This window comes from Vanessa tameamea, chromosome 2 (genome assembly GCF_037043105.1).
Source record: "Vanessa tameamea isolate UH-Manoa-2023 chromosome 2, ilVanTame1 primary haplotype, whole genome shotgun sequence".
NCBI classification, from domain to species: Eukaryota; Metazoa; Arthropoda; class Insecta; order Lepidoptera; family Nymphalidae; genus Vanessa; species Vanessa tameamea.
In genome coordinates this window covers 8,409,122-8,429,665 of record NC_087310.1, presented here as the reverse complement: position 1 = coordinate 8,429,665, position 20,544 = coordinate 8,409,122, and positions in this window count along the sequence as shown.

Below are 20,544 nucleotides of genomic sequence, written 5' to 3'. Positions count from 1 at the left end.
TGTTCTACAGAAATAGGATTATTCGGAATATTTTTTTATTTTACATCATTTGCGAAGAAAAAAATAATATATGTTTATGAAATCGTTCGTTTGTTTTTTTTATGAATCTATAATCAATAAGTACAAATTTCTTCCAAATTCAAATAAAACATTTGTATGTTTCAAATTTTGTAATTTTCAAAATAAAGCTATATAATATACCGAATAACGTAATAACAAACAGTTATTAAGTGTTTATTAATAACTTCTATTTAATAAAAATAATAATATAGCAGGCCAACATCTTACTATTACGACGAGGTAAACTGTTAAATTATATTTATGACCTATAAATATTACTTTATCAATCTATGATACGATACTTAGTTCTTTAAAAGCAAAACAACAAACATTTTTCTTTAACTGTTTTCTACACTAACTTTATTGTAGGCCAAAGAAAGTAGTAAATGTGTTTACTGTTTAGGGCAAAGATAGAGGAAGGTGCACGCACATACTATGGGCCCGCTACGTTGGCAGCCTCCAAGCGGTCGACGACCCTTACCCACCGATTACAAAAAAGATAATTGTAAGTAGATAGATACCTACTTACTCACTATGAAAGTTTAGGTGTGTGGAGTAACCATAAAATTAAAAACCTAAAACATTTTTTTGACGAATTTTATCGATTTTAGAAGTAATTTTTTTATCCACTTAGGTAGTATATAAAATATGAAACGTACCACCGCAACGCATAGATTCAGGTAGCTCCTGTCTTATTTGCGCTCAAGTGAGAAAACACATTTACTAAATAAACTTAACAAATCTAAGTCTCTGACTAATAATTTGCTCAAACAAACCCAATGTAAGATAGAACAAAAATGTATATTAATGCAATTAGAGTTACGTTTGCTGTTTGTAGTATTTTGTTTGAAATCAAATTTGAAACCTCCTTTTACATTTATTTGTTAAAGGTAAAAATTGTGTTAGTCAATATTAATTTAATAATGTATATTTATGTGCATAATTATTTTTTTTATATGTAATCGCTATAAGACAACCTATGTGTATATATATTTTGTGCAATTTGCAAATATAATCTTTAATATTAATAATTATAATTATTATTCATATTACGCAAATACTAAACGAAATAGGGCAACGATACAAATTTTAAGTATGAAATTTCGATCAGCTATGTGCTCTAGTTATCTAATTCACCGAAGTACATTTCGAAAGATGAAACTATTATGAGCGATTAAAATATTATGTTCATATAGATACTGTTTGTACGCATGCTGAAGTAGATATTATGATGGGCAGCGTCAAACGTATAGGTATACTTCAGATCAGAGTAAGATCGCGGGCGCCGCCGCGCGCCGGCCGGCAACGTTACGCTCGGCTTGGAATTAGAATTTTACGATCTCTTCGTGTTAGGTTTATTGTCGACGATTTATCTGCGACCGAGATGAGGTCGTATTCCAAAAATGACTTACTAACAAACACTATTTTATATCCCTAATAAAATTTTTTTGGAAGACAACATTGAACAATATAACCCAGCGCTTTTCTGTGTTCAAATTATTATTAATTGTTAGTAAAAATGCGTTGTATTCATAGGTACCTATCCAATTTTGCACGAATGTTATTAACATTATTTAAATTTTATAGGCTTAAAAATATTCTTGATATTTTAATAGCACGTATTTAACAAATGAGAATAAATGTATATAAAGATACTTGCTAGGTAATTTTTCCAGATATTGAACAATAAAACATTAAAATTTACTAAAGAACAAAGAAATAGTGAGCATTACTGACAAATATTTTTTTTTAATAAACTTAACTTTAATAAACTGTAAAGGGTTAGGAACACAAAAATTTGTTGAAATTATTCAAACGATTCAACCTGGGTGGCATTTTTGAGGTTCGAGTAATGACGTTGTTGGTTGCCAGACGGTGTATTATGTAGGTAATCGATAAACATCGGTACCTACTCAGTTTTCTACAAAACGCAACAACGTGAGCTATTGTAATCGGAGCTGCCATTTACATTGCTGTTTCATCACTTTAAATGGACCTTCTCCGAAGGTCCAATTCACAATCGATCGATATTAGAGAATTGCTTTTATTTATTCTACGTAGGTTACTCTAGTTATTTAATTTTTACTTGTCATGGTGTTGTGTTAGGTTTGTTAGGTATATTTTTAAATTCACTCAGTAATACTTTATCGAATGTACGTATCCGTTCATATTTAGAAATAGTCGCTCTTGAAGTTTCAAATTCGTTCAAGTTCATATCAATCAATGAAATAAATAGATAACGCTTTATAGTCATCGGCCCTCATTATGATTCCCTGCGTCTGGGTATCCGGAAATACACAGACATCGTACACAGATAATATAAAGACATAACGACAAATGCTTATATTCATAATAAATATTTATTTTGAGTGGGAATAGAAATCATGACTTCTGTCAAATGTATCCATCGTACCTAGATCTTAGCGGCATTATATCGAGTTTGCACATAGTATTGGTTTATTAACCTCTAAAATTTTTAAATGACTGGCTGTAATAGAATGCACAGCCTAAGCCGGTGTTTCTAACTCAATTAAATTTAATACAGGAATTTATTCAAACGTTATATTTTTCCTCTTAAATAAATCCCACCCCAGGGGGTTTAATTGGGGATAAAAGTTTTTATGGATGTTCGTCACTGAGCGCGTTTATTTTAAGCTTTGTTCTAATTGTTTAAATATTGTAACCAATTTATTTAATATTTGCTAATTTCATGTTATTTCGTAACGTTATTGTTGAGTGCATTTGTTACATCTTACACACTAGGTATAAGCTTTAAAAGATGGCGCCATGTAATTAATATTTGGTACAGAGTCATTTATAAACCTATCGGGCACACGGCTCGTAGGTATATGTATAATAATTTAAATGGTGAACAAATCACTTAATATCGATTGTAATGCAATTAGATTCAATTGTATGTAACTAAAAAAAGGTCAGCTTGTTCTTATTGTAAGTATATTTTAATAAACAATTCATAGCTTTACTCAGGAAAGACACGCAATAAGAAAAAATGTGTACCTTCTAACATATATTTTTTAATTCGTATATTTTTCTTTTGTTCCTCTGAAATCTCAGCGAATGTTTGGCGTTCTAATATTCTATCATGCATAATATGTTTATCTAGCGCTGTATTTGAAGGTCATATTTGGTTAATTATTTATAATTTTAACATCATAATCATCATCATATAATTTTAAAATCCATTTAGTATTCTATTAAATTAATAATTATGATTTAAAAAAAATCTGAGCTTGTTAACTTTAGGTTAAATGACAAATGCGAGTCTAACGCGAATCTACGTACCGACCTATTTATAAGATTGCGAAGGTCAAAGATTAAGGACTATGATAAGACGCTTTCAATTGTTTTGATACAAAATACTCAATGAAAATTTAAAATTTACCTACATTTATCTAACCTTTCTTTAAATACAAAAAAATACCGTAATAAATGAAGAAAATTATATAAGGTTTGAGAATTAGAAAAAAAAGTGATGTAAATATGTATGTCCGCGAGTGGGCATTGCCCACGCAGGCGAAGTGGAGCGACCGCAGCTGGCGGTTCGCCAGCTAACTGAATAGCAGAAATAAAACCCCACTATCAACATTCCAGATCATTTGAAACGATTATCTTTTTGTTTTGAATACTTACGTAAAATCATAGAACTCAGTTCACACCATAAATACTGAAAGTTATTAAACACGTTACATTCACTGGCAAATCTCGTTTTCTAGTTTATCTTTAGAAAGTATTTAACGTTTTCTGAGAGCGATATGGAATTTACGCCAGTCTTAGAATAAACTATGTAACAAATTAATTTCGAATTTAATATTATTAAGTATTTGAACAAAAATATTTTCAAGAGATTGCCCAGTATCTCCACTAATTAATTCACATTTACATATTAGCTTAGAATAATATTTTATTGATTACTAGCGACCCGCCCCGGCTTCGCACGGGTGCAATGCTGATACTAATTATACTACAGAATATCTTACAAAGTTCACAGTTTTTCAGTCATTAGACAATACAAGCAGCTATTTCCCTGCGTTTTAAATCTGTAATATCTTCGAAAATATTAATTTAAATAACATGCTGTAAAGAGCTATATTGATCTATATTAAATGCCCAATGTATTTAAGGTACGTAATTTGATAAGGATTAATCCTGTGTTGCTTAAAATCGCTTCATAATTAAGCCAATATTTCTCGTAAAAAAGTAAAGGATGGTTGTTGTGGGCTAACTCCAAGAGAAAGACATATACCATCGGGAACTTTTTTAAATACTGTAGTACATTATTTTGATCTATCTCGTAGGGCTCAGTCAGCGTTTGCAATATAAGCGCAAAAAAAAAAATTACGACATCACTTCAGAAACCTCTAAAATTATCAGTGTTTCTCTACTATATTGTGGATGTATTATACATATAAACCTTCCTCTTGAATCAATTTATCTATTAAAAAAACCGCATCAAAATCCTTTGTGTAATTTTAAAGATCTAAGCATACAAAGGGACAGATAGCGGTAAGCGACTTAGTTTTATACTATGTAATGATGATAATTTCCGTTTGGGTCAATACGTACATGGAAACAATCTCTGAAATCCAAACGAAATGCGATAAATCTAAATGTAATAAATAATTAATATTCAAGTTCCGTAAATACATTGCAAACTCATTGGTATTTTTATAATACAAAAAAACATCTCCTTATAATATATCTTAATTCTTTCGTCTGTTAGTATGAATCTGAATAATAAGTAAGTAAGAATCTGCTCGAGTTGTAAGCCGTAAGCGACGTGGTGTCTCGATAATTATCATTTAATCTATGGTAAGCGCGCGGTATCGTCGGCACTTCAAAGAAGTAATAACATACGATTACAGTTCCTCCTCTGCCCCTCTCACCTGGCGGCGTGAACGCTTTTTACATCAAAACCAGTTCCCTCCCATGTCGGCCGATCTCAAAAACTGATTCCGTCGTAATAGCCTCGAGGTGTTATTATTACTATTATATAACGAAATACCGATTTAATTATAGAGCCTTGATGAAATTTAGGTGGTGGCCTATTTAACTTAGATACAATTGCTAAAAGTTGAAAACATTTGGGCGTAATAATAAAATAATACCAGATTTGAATTTCCTAGATAAAATGATTTATGTTATAATTTGCAAAATACATCTTTTTGCTTTAATTTATTTATTCGTTGATGGGTAGGTCGATTTTCACGTGGTAATGAAATTACAGGATGTAGATGGTATCAAATTATTACTTTAATAACAATGTACGGTATCTAAATTTTGCTTACATTTTTATTGTAATTCCATACCAAATACCAATTGTCAAAGAATAGTTGTTTATTCATATATTATTTAAATACTTATAATTATAATTGTTTTATTTAGACAAGATTATCCGTTTAATAAAATAATATTGTCAAGATTTTAGCGTCGTAAACAAAATGTGTTAACAGAAATTACTTGGGAATGTGCCAATTCAGTATAAAAAGTTTCACCAACTGTTACCAAAACAAAAACGTAATTCCAAGTAGCAAAATACAGCTTCATTTGTAAAACTAGCTGCTCCGCGCGGTTTTACCCGCGTCGAACTTTACTGCTTCGCCCCCGTGGGTCGTAGAGTGATGTTATAATATTGTGTACTCTACTTTACTCTCGTACTAACTTTTTAGGGTAAATGAGTCGCTTAATGCAAAAAAAATAAATTTCATATTTGAATGGTAGATCCTCAAGCTATATATATATGATGATGTATAGCTATATATATATATATGATGTAAGGAGTTCTACAGATTTATATATATGATGTTAATTTGAATTATAGCTCATGATTAGTAACTCAGAAGTGTTACCGACCTGAATTAGGTACCAAATGTGTTTACTATGTTATCTATAGTATTTTGATGCGGTGAATCTTATATGGCTTAAGGCTATAGCTATTACTAATAAAATTAGTTGCATAAAAATAAATACAAATGATACAGCTGGCTTTTTATCACTTTTAGAGTTAGTCATGTTAGTGATATTTTAATCACCCGTCTTACTAAATATAACCGACTGAAATCAACGTATTAATCAACTATTTATTTATTATTGAATATATGAATAATTTTAAAAGATTATGGAAATGTATAATAGTGTCAAAAATCTAAATCATACTAATATTGTATGTATTTTGTTTGTTTGTTTTATTTCCGGTCAAACGCAAAAACGATAACTCTGGTACGTGGAATATTCGTATTATTAACCAACTTAATTTAGTTTTCAGTTTGGACATAGACAACGAGTATGATAAGTGAATTTCGAATGACAAGCTTATGACTACACTTGCAGTCGTCCTGTCATTGACATTTATAGGAATTAATATCCTTATATAAGTGATTATTATTACTTAGCTTTGTTTATTATTATATGGATATAACAATATTTTATACTCTAAATATTATATCTGTAAAATATTATCACATTTAAAAATTCCCAACTAATTAACCTCCTGTTACATAGACAATCATGTTTTTTTTCCGAATGCAAAAATAACTAGAATATGTTTTTAAATTCTTATTCCCAAGTTGAATCAAAAAATTAAACTCATGGTTATTTATGAAATATTATTTGATTTTACATAAAACTGTATAATTATATTCTTATTAAATATACAAAATAAATAAATCCTCAAGTAATTGTCGCATCCATCGATTTCATAACAGTTGCTACAATGTTGTATAACGGATTAGCTTTTATTCGTTTTATCGAAGCTTGCTTCAGTGAATTGGAAATCAACAGTTGAAATTTTCGGTTTTAAATGATACCGTATAAAATTATACCGAGGAAAAACTTACATTATCGATTATATTGAGTTAATTTATTTTTCCGTTTTCGTACGACGAAGTCGAAGTCGAAGTCTGATTATTTTTTACAAATTACATTCTTAATGTGTATACTGCTTTACAGCTTAATTTTCGTTATTTAATTTTGGTCAAGAGCAATGTCTATACATTGCTGTAGATTTGTTGAATGATTTTTTAAGATTATGATCGCCACCACAAGTCGCAGCGTCACCCCTGGTAATCATAAAATATATATTTGAATTATTTCAACAGGACATACTTCTTTCTCAAAACCCTAAGTAACGAACTAAACATATTTATTTATCTTTGTTTGGTAAGAATAATAAAACTGAGCTCGCTTGGATGGAGTTCAACTTTATTTGGCAAGGGTGAAGCGCCACTTAACATAAAAAAAATGCAAAATCGTTCCTTAGTACGAAACATTGAGAACGTTACGAAACGAAAGTCTCCTCAAACTTTCAAAGTTTACAAATTGTTGAAACTTAAGCGCTGATATAACAAATTAAACTATCTCGTTAGTGTAAGGCTATAAGGCTGAAGATCCTGGGTTCAAATCAATAGTCGGGCCGATAAAACGGTATTCGGATTTTTCGTCAAGGAATTTTCGGTACCAGTATATATTGTTAGCAGGAATATTTTTTATATCTTGTTTTGATATGAAAAGCAGATGTTTAATCTCCGTCGTTCAATGCATACTCAATTACACGCTGCACAATGAATACGCTAAAAGCTCCGTCAAACGATTATTCAGAAAATTGAGAATTGCGTTAATAAACGTTAGCAAGGATCGGGCAAAGGCAGGCCTTTTTCCCACAGGGATGTTACTCGTCGGCATCTGTAAAAGGATTTAAATGATATCAATGGTTCTACGCTACCGCAGCTCTTTGTCGGCTAAGCGGCTACATGCTAGTGACAACTATGTCGATTGTTGCTAATACAAAAAGATTGTCAAACGAGCCGCCAAGCCTGCTATTAGCCGAAATAATGATGTTTAAGCTTTTTTACGGAATAATGTTATAGCTTCCTGTGAACAGAAATAAATTTATGTTTATAGTAATTTAACATCGATTAGCAACGTGCTTACTACCAGTATGGCTCAATGCTCATGCAATGTTAATAAAGTCATATTATTATATTTTTTTTATGAGGGATTATATACATATATAGGAATTATGATTATAATATTTTTTTTAAATAATTTATTAGACTATTGAAATAAATACACAAGAAGACTATAAGATTAAATCAAAATGAACCCTTTTTGTAAATAAATACTTTTATCACATTAACCATTATAAAGAAAAAGTTACGTGTACCTATAGTGTATAGATAAGAAGCAAAACTGTTAAAATGTATCCAAAAATAGGGGCGTCGGCTCTCGGCCTGCGCCTGCGGTGATACTTATCTCTGTCTCTTTGATCTTCCCGCTACTACGTCGAGACCGCCTACGCCACATTGTCTCGGCAACGAGCAAAAGGTTTTATTTTATTTGATTACCCCAGAATTAAATTTCAGCTGCCTTGCTTCCTTTACATTACAAGTATTTATTTACCTCGGGTCCTTAAAGTAAATAATCATATTTCATGCGTGTAGTGTGTAGGTCCTGCATAACTATTTGTAGTTTCATTCTAAAACGACTGTCGCTTTGTAAATATATGGTATTATTTTAATAATTTGCATTCGAGGTTAAATGCTGGTTTGTGTTTGTTCTGCATAATCATTTTATTTTGTAAAAATAAAGTTGTAACTGAGTGTTTAACTCGCATTAGTGTAAACTTCGCTTTAAGCTACAAAATGCCTACTCGGAGCAGCCAAGCGAGTCGGAAGGTAGATAGCATCGCAGTCAACACGAGCTGCGCTGGCGTGCAACGCGCCTTCAAATTAATTACCTCTATATTTTATCCCTTTGTCGGTTACCGCAACCAAGAGCTGCCAACATCGTTTAAATACAGTTTTCGACTTCCAGTTCGTTATTGGACAGCGATTTAGTGATTTCAACTTTTAATCACAATTTAACTGACATTAGCGTATTTAATACAAAACTTGTTCATTTTAATGAAGATAACTTTTCAAATAATATTTAGAGTTCCAAAGTTTTGCAAAAGTATTTACATTGAAATATACTTGTATATATTATGCGGAATTCGTAATATTTTGAATTTATATTTTTTGCGCAATTATACACTGAACATGACCTTGTAAACAATAATTACAAGCATCATTGATCAGTGATCACATTACGTTTCGAGATGCCTTTCGTTTCTAAAACAATAAAAATCTACTATCTTCTAGAAAGGCCGTTAACTTTAAAAACTACTTAATTGAATACCAATATATTATAAATATACTTAGGTAAAATATTAAATTCTATAAGGTTTTTCTGTAATCTTTTTAATTTAAATGTATTATTTAGTATCACTTGGCTTTGAATGCCAATTATGTTTGTATAAACACATTATTTGAAAATAACAATGTATATTCAACTCTGAAAATTACATAGGTACTTACTTTAAAATAATTATCGTTTCACAATATATTTATAGCTAGTATTTTTTTAATCCAAAAAATAAAGCATTGTTTCGGAATATTACACGCACATAAATTCCTTTAAATTGTTGTTTCATGGAAAAATAGTAAAAGTACTTCTACTTTAAATTAATGATCGATTCTTTATAAGGTAAGAATAATATATGAATATTGATGAACAATATTATTAAACATTCGCGTAACCTTTAAACACTTGTTCTATATTCGACTCGACTCGATAGTCAACAGCTGTTTATTTTAAATAGCAAATTAACTCAATACCTTATTAATATAGTATAAACATTTTATACATATTTTATATCTTATCTACGACAAAGTAAGAGTTTAAACCTCGGTTAAAAGTCTGCATAAAATATTGAAATAACGATACTATTAAAAAAAAGTTAATAAACTTAATTATTATCGGTAACTAATGCTCCTATTATTTCGCATTTCTGTTTTTTTTTGTAATGAATTTACATTTAGCCAAATAAAAGTCGGTCTTCGAACTACGAACCGATACATCTATATCGGATAGGCCGTAGGCGTTAATCTATTCACTAGTAGTCACTTTTGAAAGTTATGTTATTCATTATTATTTATATATTAGTGGAAAGCAAGATTGAAATATTTTTTTTCCTGACATGCTGTAGATACTATTGTAAGTTTACCGTCTACCGTCGTATAAAAAAGTAAGTGATTAAATTTTCCGCTATTTATTGCGCTATTTATAAATTTTATCATTTGAATTTCAAAAATGTTGAAAATTAAAAGATATGTAAAAGACGCAAAGAAAAACAAACGCATAATATGTACATTAAAGTCATTACTTGAATGACTGATAAAACTACGGCAAAACATGATGATAAATATACGAATAGACATCTCATATAGATAAGCTGTAGGTATTTTCATAGAGGTCTCATCTTCTATTTAGAATATATTTACGTGTTTATGATAATAAAGGATATAAAGATATGTATACTCAGATTAATAAAAAAAAAACGGCGTCCAAAATTGACTATTTGAAGGCATGCCCTGCGGAGGCGGCGGCTTTCAAAGGCCCGTCACGATCAAAGAGGCCGCCATCGAATGGCCGCGGCTTTGATCACACCGCTCGAAGTGCAAATTATGTTGTAAAGACAGTGAGTGCCGCGCCCGCCAAGCCGTGCGCTGGTAATTAATTCAATCCATTGTGCTGGGCTTGAATTGATATGTCCGTACCTAGCGGTTAACCATTAATCTGTGCACACGGCAGTACACTCGCAGGAAATTGCAACGTTCGTTATTTCTTTCATTTCTAAACCCCGACTGCTACTTATTGTTAGACGTAGACAATTGCAATGATCAGTGACATGTTAGCAATCGATGTAATGTACATAATGTATGTATCAATATGATATTTTAGTGTTAGATTATCATAATTTGTATTATAGTTTTTTTTTTATAATGACTTTAAAACAAAATAGGAAAAAAATACTGAAAACATATAACAACGCTTTCTAAAAATAGCCATGACATTTTAATGAATATGTCGCAAATATAGAGTTGTATATAAAACCAAATCAATGAAAGTGTACTATTTGAAGTCGACTATTTCTGTATCCGTTATGAAATAAGATGTAGCGTGTTTTGTTTGTTTTGATTCTACGGAGGCAAAATCGACTCTACATTATCAACCACTTAAACAACATTATTTTCTACTTCTTAAACATAGTCTAAAAGTTTTATTCATAGAATAATACATAAATTAAGTCATCTTAATTCAAAATTTTAACCTACATTCGTATTATATTAACGTTATTATTTTATTTAAACTTCAATTGTTGGTTAAAAGTTTACACCGTTTTATCCGTTTAGAAGTAAATCTATTAATTACAAAAACTATACTCTTCTACGTTTGTTATTTAAATGTGACAGATATTTGTTGTTTTTTTTACTATTAAGGAAGATGGCATTAGTAGGCAGAACTCTTTCGGCTTTTGAGCGTTTTATTGTTCAAGTAGAAACAAACATTATGTTCATTTGGACCAATAACTGATTTGAGATTTTAATGAATACCATGACAAAAATATTTAATTAAAAAATGTATGATAGGTGTAAATGCAATATATCTATGCTAAATAAGTATATGCCATATCTATGCCAAAAGTACTTTTGCAATTATGTTTTCATTATTTATAAAACGAATATATGTTTGTCTATGAAATCAGTTCCGAAATTTTCAAAATAAGCTAAATATCTATAAAAACCTCAATCTTCTCCAAGATAACTCGCCATTCAAGAGTTTAAATTATTATATACTTTTTGCTTTATCTATAAAATATTAGTAAACATCACTTTTAAGACTATTCTCAAGCTCAGGTTATTAACGACTCACCATTTGAGGATTAAAATTTAAAAGTCGAAATAATAGGTTTTTTAAGCTGCTTAGTTCAGCGCTGTCAAATTATGCGGAAGGAATACATTTCGAAGAACACTAGGATGTTTCGTTCGAGCAATTTACGGCCATTATACGTTGGTCGTTTGTAAACAATAACCGGTTCAAAGATGGTAAGTTTTCTTTGAGCGTATTTTGCGCGCGCCGACGCCGATCGGACGGGTCGAGTCAAGGGAACGAATCGAACCGTAGTTACCGTATATATTGTTGTGTAGATGTGGGGAAGGGGTGAGGAGCGCGGGACGATCGAGAATCGAGAGCCGCGTGCGTCGACCCTCGCGGGTTTGCTCTTTGATCTCGCCGCGCACGTCGTCGACGATGCCGCAAAGGTCCGAAGAGCGAAGATCCCGCTCTCCAGTTACCATGCACACCTGCCGCTTTTTAGTGTACCGAAAATGTAGAAAATGATGCACCACAGATTTACTGGCAATTGTCGATCATTATAGATTTAACATAGCTATTACTGTATTGCTTTTATTATATTATCAATATATATTTATTCATTTTAGAACACATAAGCATTATAATTTTAAAGTGAATGTAAAACATCTTAATTGATTATATGAATAATTATACAAATTTATGATAAAATATAATTATATAAATAATAAAAAATATACATAAGTTTCATATAAATAATAAGCTTGCTCACATTAAAATTATTTTAGTTTGATGTTAACATTACGTTTCGTTGAATTTATTCAAAGATGTTAAGTATAAATAAAAACATGAGACGAGAGACAAGACATCGTATTTGAGTGTTACTCGGAAGCGCTATTTCCGACATTCTAGGAACTTGCAGTTTACATTTAGATGTGATTATGTGACAGACAAAACATCAACATTTCAGTTGTTATCATTATAAATATAATGCTGTTGCTCGATTACATGTAAATGTGCAGTATATACGTAAGTAGTCTTATTTTGAACTTTGTCTCGCACGTAGCTAAAATCAATTTTAATGCGTAATTTCAAATCACTAGTAGTTAACCAGTGATTTTTAACGATCGGTATCCAAGGAGCTGTTTCCGAATAGGGTTCGTTAACGAGCTAGTAGAAGTCGAGGCCTGGCCGCCTTCCATATTCAAATTACTGGTTTGAATTTGTACCGAACAGAGCGCCGGACCGCAACACTGCGGGAGTTTGTTCGATCTCGAGGAGGCCACTTTCTAGGAAATTTCTAAATTCTAGAGCGCATTGCTTGTTGGGACTTGTTTTGATTTTTTACCAATACTATTCTCTCTTGCAATATAATGGTTGGCAAAAGCAAATGTCAGATTGAAATGAAATGTTATTTTAGGTATTTCTCAAAAACAAAACGCAAACCTGTACGATTAATAATATTATTTTGTATTTGCGTTTTGCAACTATTTTCCACAAAAAAAGATAATTTACGTATAAGTTATAAGGAGATAACGTATGAAAAAACAGGTCTAAACAAATTGTCATATTAAACATTTTATTCAATTTACTAAGCCACACAAACTATTGCAAAATATAATTACGCTTCGTTCAATTCAAATCATGAAATAAATCAATATGAAAACCGAAAACGACATTCCAATAAATTCTTAACAATTGCAGCAATATAAGTAGATATGTATAGATTTTCTGTTAATTTCCGCAAACAAATTGGGGGAGCGTCGAGGGAGCTCGATCAGCCGCGGGGAATGGCTTCGAAAATCGAAATTGATTTATTTAGCAGACTGCTTTCATTACCCCGAATGCGATGCCTTTGGAGCGGACTGGTACAGTTCCTACACCGTTTAATGTGGTCCATATTTTTTATCTATGTATACTTAATTTTAAACAACTTTTTTAGTTTACAAAAATTCAACTTTATGTACTCGTAAACTGTCTAATTTCAGTGTGCCGTGAATGTTTGCTTTAGCAAAGCTACCCCTGGTGTTACACAGTCGACTTAAGAGCCGGATCTTTTTATTTATTTTGTTTTCTTTCTCATGACAAGAGCGCCGCTACGCTATCGCATTTTATCTATCAACTTGTGTAAATAAACCCGGAATCATTGCCCTAATGTAAATAAAGGAAGAAATATTATCAGCCAAAAGTAAACTTTGAAAGAATTATCGCAGTTAAAAATAGAAGAAATAATATTATTGTCTCTGATTCCTTACAAATTATTGCGTTGCTTATCTAATGAAGTTTATATTAAACGGATTTTTTTATTAATGAAATAAAACTTTACAATATTTTAACATTGCCAGATAAAAAAATTACCATAAGGGTTGGCAAAGGAAACAAACAAAAGAATGACATCCGACGGGTTTATTTGGACGGATATACATACTACTGCTTTAGGGCGACTATATGGCGCCATAGGGTGGGAAACAAACCCTTAGCGAGTAATTGTATTTACCTAACTTTTCCATTAAGCCACATAATTAGAGCGACGAGGGTTACATATTACTGTCGCAAACTTTACTCATGTTCAGTCTAAACCTATTGCGAAAATAAATTATTTATGCATTTACTAAGTACGAACGGATCGGATTTATTTGGTAAATATATAAATAAATAAACCGCCTAAGTGCGTTGACATACTGACTTAGAGTAGTTAGCAAGTAGAATAGTTAAATAAGTTGTATAACATTTTTATATTATAATACTTGTATATTTAAATCAAATTGTAAAATACACATAATCCGCCTCTGAGAATCTCAATACCAAGATTCCCATAATCTCAATTACACTAACGTCTAACAGGAAGTATAACTAGTTACTGGGATAATAGAATGTGACATATGGACGGATAAACATACACACGTTCATAAGAATCTCATTATTTTTACCTGTAGGTACGGAATCCTAAAAAGAGTAGTTAACAAAAGGTTCAGATTAAGCTACGGAAGTATGCTTCAGTGCCATTCATTGCGAAATTGGAGCGCCATTGAGAAGACTCGCTTGATTTTCGATTCAATCGATCACATTCGAATGAAATACAAAAAAAATGATGTTTTTTTAAATATTGTTTTGACAACTCGAGGAGAGAGGATTTAACATGATTCCGTCGAAAATCTCATCCTGTTCTTTAACTTTATTAGCGCCGACAGCGAACCCAATCGCGTCCGGTTGTATGCACTATAATCAGTTCTGTCTAAATATTGACCTTTTTTTTAATTTCCTTTCCATTATTTCGAACGGAAGAGGTGGATTACTTTCGATGTTTGTAATCAATACGCACACCCCTTTATATTGCGTATCACTATTTTACGTCAGTCAAGCCATACTAATTTAATTGATGCATAGCTACCTACCTGAAAAACAAAAGACATTTTACTACTTTTAGTACTACAAATAAACATTGTCAAAGAAAAAATGTATAAAAGTTTTAAAAATACTTTAAAGTTTTAAAGCAGATAAAAGCTATTTTTTTAATGAGATATTTCTACGAAGTAAAATTATTAAGCAAAAAAAAGAAATGTATTAATTATATGATATGCCATGTAACAGTTGCTAAATTTTAAATATTTCGACAGATTTATTTCAAAGTGCAGTAGTTAAGACATTACAGTGAAATTATTGGATTAAAAAGTTTTACAATTTTAATGCGTACCGTTGAATGTTCAACGTTGTACCTGCACTTATTTGTTATTACTGTATAGCACAATAATGCTTTTTTTTTTATAGACTAAGTGCATTTGTTCTGGAATTCGAAAACCCTCCCCACAAATTGTAACCGGCGGTGTATTGTCAAATGAAACGAGACGAGAGAGTCCGACGATAATGGAATTTCTGGGAACAACCCTTGTGCTTGTGGGGTTTGCCGTGGTGTTTGAGGGGTGTGGTGCGAGGGACGGGGAGGTCGGTCCATCCATCACTCCGCGGGGGTGCAATTAGACGAAGTATATGTGCTGACACGCCGTGCCGCCGACGCGCATACGGCACGTCCATCTCTTAATGCGTTTATGCCACTAATGAAAATGCTGAGACTTGAGAGTATGAATACTTAATGTTCATCATAAACTATGCCTTTTATTGTTACCGCTTTGTATAATTTTTTGCTTAATTACTAATGCAATAATATATACCTACTTGTTTTTATTTTCAAATATAGGTGAACTTATACGCTTTCTACACTTTCTGTTATAAATACAGTTAGGTGACTAATACATAAGTAGATTTAATCGATTTTGGTAATCTTTCATTACATGTCATCGCTAATTTGTATAGAGACACGGGACAATATTTATTAAATGTTAATAGAATTTATAATCTACTTATACTTGATTTTTTATTAAATTTGAATGGAAAATGATGTCAATCTATCGTGTGTGAGTAGGGACCGCAATTCATGCGGCGGTGCGGTAGCCACCGCCGATTATTATCCGTCGATAAGACACAAAAACAACTTTTTGATTTATGAAGAAAGCTCGAGAGGCGGCTACTGGGCGCCGCCGCCACGCCGCACCCCAGTTGCACTTAGTGACGTCATTATGCATTCCTTATATTTCGGCCCATGATATTGATTAACTTATTTGCGTTTAGAATTAAATTAACGACAATCATATACCTAAGAACCTTGTACCTATTACCAAATAAAACTAGAACTATACATAGTTCGCAAAATTATTAATTTTCGAATTAGGTATGTAGTTCAATAAACTCGCACTCGCGCGTAAACATACGTACATATATACCTACAGATTACGTGAACTCTTACGCAAATGTTTTAATTTAATGATCACCTTATTCACTATGGATTTTAAGTTTTAGTATTATAATATTCTTTTTTAAAAACAAAATATTATTGAATATAAATCGACAGCACTTTAATATTATTGAAATTGCTTGGGTACGATACCGTTTTATTAATTTAATTTGTCAATTCCACATTGAATTCCGAAACAATTGAAAATAGAATATAGAAAATATATCAGAATTTATAAATAAACGATAATTTCTTTTTAATACTGTGCTGAATTCGTATACTGTTTTTAATTTAAAAATTTCATTACAACTTGTAAGTACTTACATAACTAAATTATGTGGTTCTACGTCTGATGCTTGAATTACAACTGTTGTGCTAGTAAGTAGGTATCGCAATAAAATGACTATAATAGACAAATTAGGCATTACACATAAAATCAATATATAGCAATTTTTAAAATCATCGTAATAATTGTAATAATTAATAAATTAAAAAAAATAGTTCTTGCCACCATGAAGCCTGGTGAATATAAAACGTAGATCATATCCTAAAATCGAACAACATCTGTAAAACACTATGGATTGCTTTGATGAATTCATATGTGCTTAATTTCTGTTAAAAATTCATCTCGTGCTTGGTTTTGTCTGTCTAGTCTGAAACATGACGAGGAACCTGCAAGCGCCAAGGGAAAATCTGCCTCACCTCATCTTTTACCAACTCGCAGCGTAAAGAAACTTGCTCCAATCTTTCTCATTAATATTTCTCCAGTATTTTTCTACTAAGTATTTTTTAGAGATTTCATTCATTATCATCATCATCAGTCAGATTATAATTCTGTTAAACAAATGGTTGCTAAATAAATAATTGAATCTTAGTGATTTCATATTAGAGGTACTTCATCCGTAGTCATTTAAATCCCAAACGTCACTGTGCCTAATCTACCTAAAAAAGATTATAACTAAGAAGTTGAGTTTTGAAACATGATTATGTAAATGAAGCAAGCGGACGTCGCTGTTCAAAGGCGCCGCGCTGATCCCTTCACTTTGCTCGTATATATGTAGAGATACCAACTTTCTGTATTAAATACCTATAGCATATCTATGTTTTATGTTATAAATATATAATTCTATATTTACAAAGTTAATTAAAATTAAATATAATTGATACTTATTGTTTTACAGTCAAGAATTATTTACTGTTTAATTTATATTTAATTATTTTATGTACTCGTTCGTATACGGTATATATTATTTTTGATTGCATTCATTTCAGGTTATTATGTCGTAATATAAATACTATATAGCTATACTTCATAGACACCTTAATAATGAAATATAAAAAGTTTATTACTAAAAATAGATTTGACGGATCTCAAACATATTTTGCGTTATCTATAAATACTTAGAATAGGTAAATTACTTACTTACTTTTACTATGTTTGGGTTAGTACGTAATTGTATTGTAAACCAGTTTCATTCAATCATTTGAACTTAAGAATTCAGACACATTTGGTACTAGTGACAATACAGAAATACATATACTTAGATATTAATTTACGAACTCATTTAAAAAAATGACACCATACATGGGTTATTAAAAGTATCTTTTGTGTAAGTATCTTTTCAAAATACAGCAAATTAATATACTTACTACACTACCTTATATTTTCCAATATATATTTATATATTAATACAGGTAAAACGGATAGTTATTTGATCGGATACAGGATATCAATCAAGAAGGATAGACGGGATATACGGCTGAACATTATAATGGAACGTGTCGTTGATCAATGTACTGAAAGGTTATTATTATTTGAGGTGGTTGAGTTTTGTAATCATTATTTTCATTTTCATCGCTGTAATTAAAGTTAAAAGAAGGTTAAGTAGCGGGAATGTTCGCACTACTATTTGTCATTATTACATATTAGTTACTGGACTTAACTACTAAAATGCTGGTGATACAAATGAAGCGAATTTTATTAGAAGCTTCAGCTCCGATTCAAGCAGCATAAGGTGCAAATCCACTTTTTATATAACCGAGTGCCTGTTGGAACCAAAACAGGCTTTATCGCTGTATTTGGCACACGATTGTTTGATACCCGATTAGTTGTGTTTGATGGAGCAGTAAATAAGCTTTGTAGGCAGTTGATAGTATAATATACTTTTACTATATCGTTGTCCGTACCCCATTTTTTTAATGTACAAAGTAATCCCTTCCGTTCTTAATTATGAAGTATTTAGATAAAAACAAGCGACAACCACATGTTTGATTAGTTAGATCTCGTGCGGAAAAATAATGTAGCTAAAAGAGGCCGACTAGCGAGAGCGAGAGTTATATGACCCTGCTAACGAAGAAGATGAGGGAGAAGACGTTAACACTATGCTCAAGTTCTCCATCCGTCATGGAGGACTTGAGCATGTTTCAGTTCTCTGTGCCTGAAACGCCCGTAACGCACGATCTCGCCTTTTGATTAGCTAATGCGGCAAAGCATCTGAATTCGATTCGAAAATAACCAGAATTCATTTTTTAATTTCGACCCATTATCAGCACGACATTTTGACATACTCTAACTGGGTAAGTACCATACTTGCAAATTTATTCGAAAAAGTATATTAATTTCTAATAACTCTCATAGACTAGTTGCTTAAAATAGAAATAAGTATATGACTTCTGACATATTTAATTTTATCTTAAATCCTATGGAAAAATATGTTAATGTTTGACTACTATCTTCCATTATTTTCTGGATATTTAAAGCTTAATGTTTCAACGGTGACAAAATAACAAAACCGCGGTTATGGGATGAGTAGACGCAAATATCACTTGAACGCGTTTTACAGATATAAACTTGTCATTGAGCAAACAATACAATCTTTACTGAATTATCGTTTCCAGTAAAACTCATATTCGCCACTTACTAACATTAATTTTAGTGTGACATAAATAAAAACATAATTATGTGAGCGCCTGATAAAAAAAACGTTATTTTTGGAGACCCGGTATAACAAATTTGCTTTTATATAATTATTTCAGAATAAAGTGAAACAATTGGCCTTTTAACTATAAAAATAAATAAAAAACCAGTTTATTAAAAAAAAAAACAATAATATAGTCTAATAACTAACAAATGTTCTGCTGGAAATAAAGACCCTTTCTCCTAGCGCCAAAACGCAGAACTAACATGAAGATGTTAATATTACGCAAATTACTAATTTAATCATACGATTTTTATTTTTCAAATTTTTTAATTAAATTTATAAACGGTGAATCATTTTACCTTTGCTCTTGTGGATTTAATAATTACCTTGTCGCTGTTATAATTAAACTTGTGCTACTCCGTGTTGATACAGCACAATGCATACTGTACTAGATGAACCTGCAGCTTTATTTGTGCGAAATTTATAAAACTTTACCTATAGCACACTAACTGTCAACCCTCATTTTAAGCAAAGAGGATATTTAGGGGGCAATTAAAAATGGTAGCCTATATCTTTCCCTAGGACTATCTCTATTCCAATTTCATCTTAATCGGTTCATCGGCTTAAGTGTGAAGAGGTAAAAGATAGAGTAAACTGACAATTAAATAGCTGTTCCCAGTTCTTACACTGATACAAAGCAAATAATTTCAGCTTATTTTAGTGTAATTTTGTGGTCTGATTACAATGAGAATATGGCTTTGAATACAAAAATGGTACTCTTCGAAACTTCGAACTCATCGAAACCTAATTTAAGATCTAGTATGATTACTCATTGGAAATACTTATACCTCATTGCCTGTTGCTCATTCGGTCTAAATAAATTTACAAAAATTTTAATATAATATCCGAGAAAATTAATTTTACATACTCCTTGGTCAACAAAATAAAATAAAAAATATTTACCAAGTCTCTATGTATTATATGTGAGTGGGATAGCAGAGCAAGGAACCAACATTGTCTCATGAGATAAACTTTACCTAATACCCGGCGAAAAGAATACTTTGC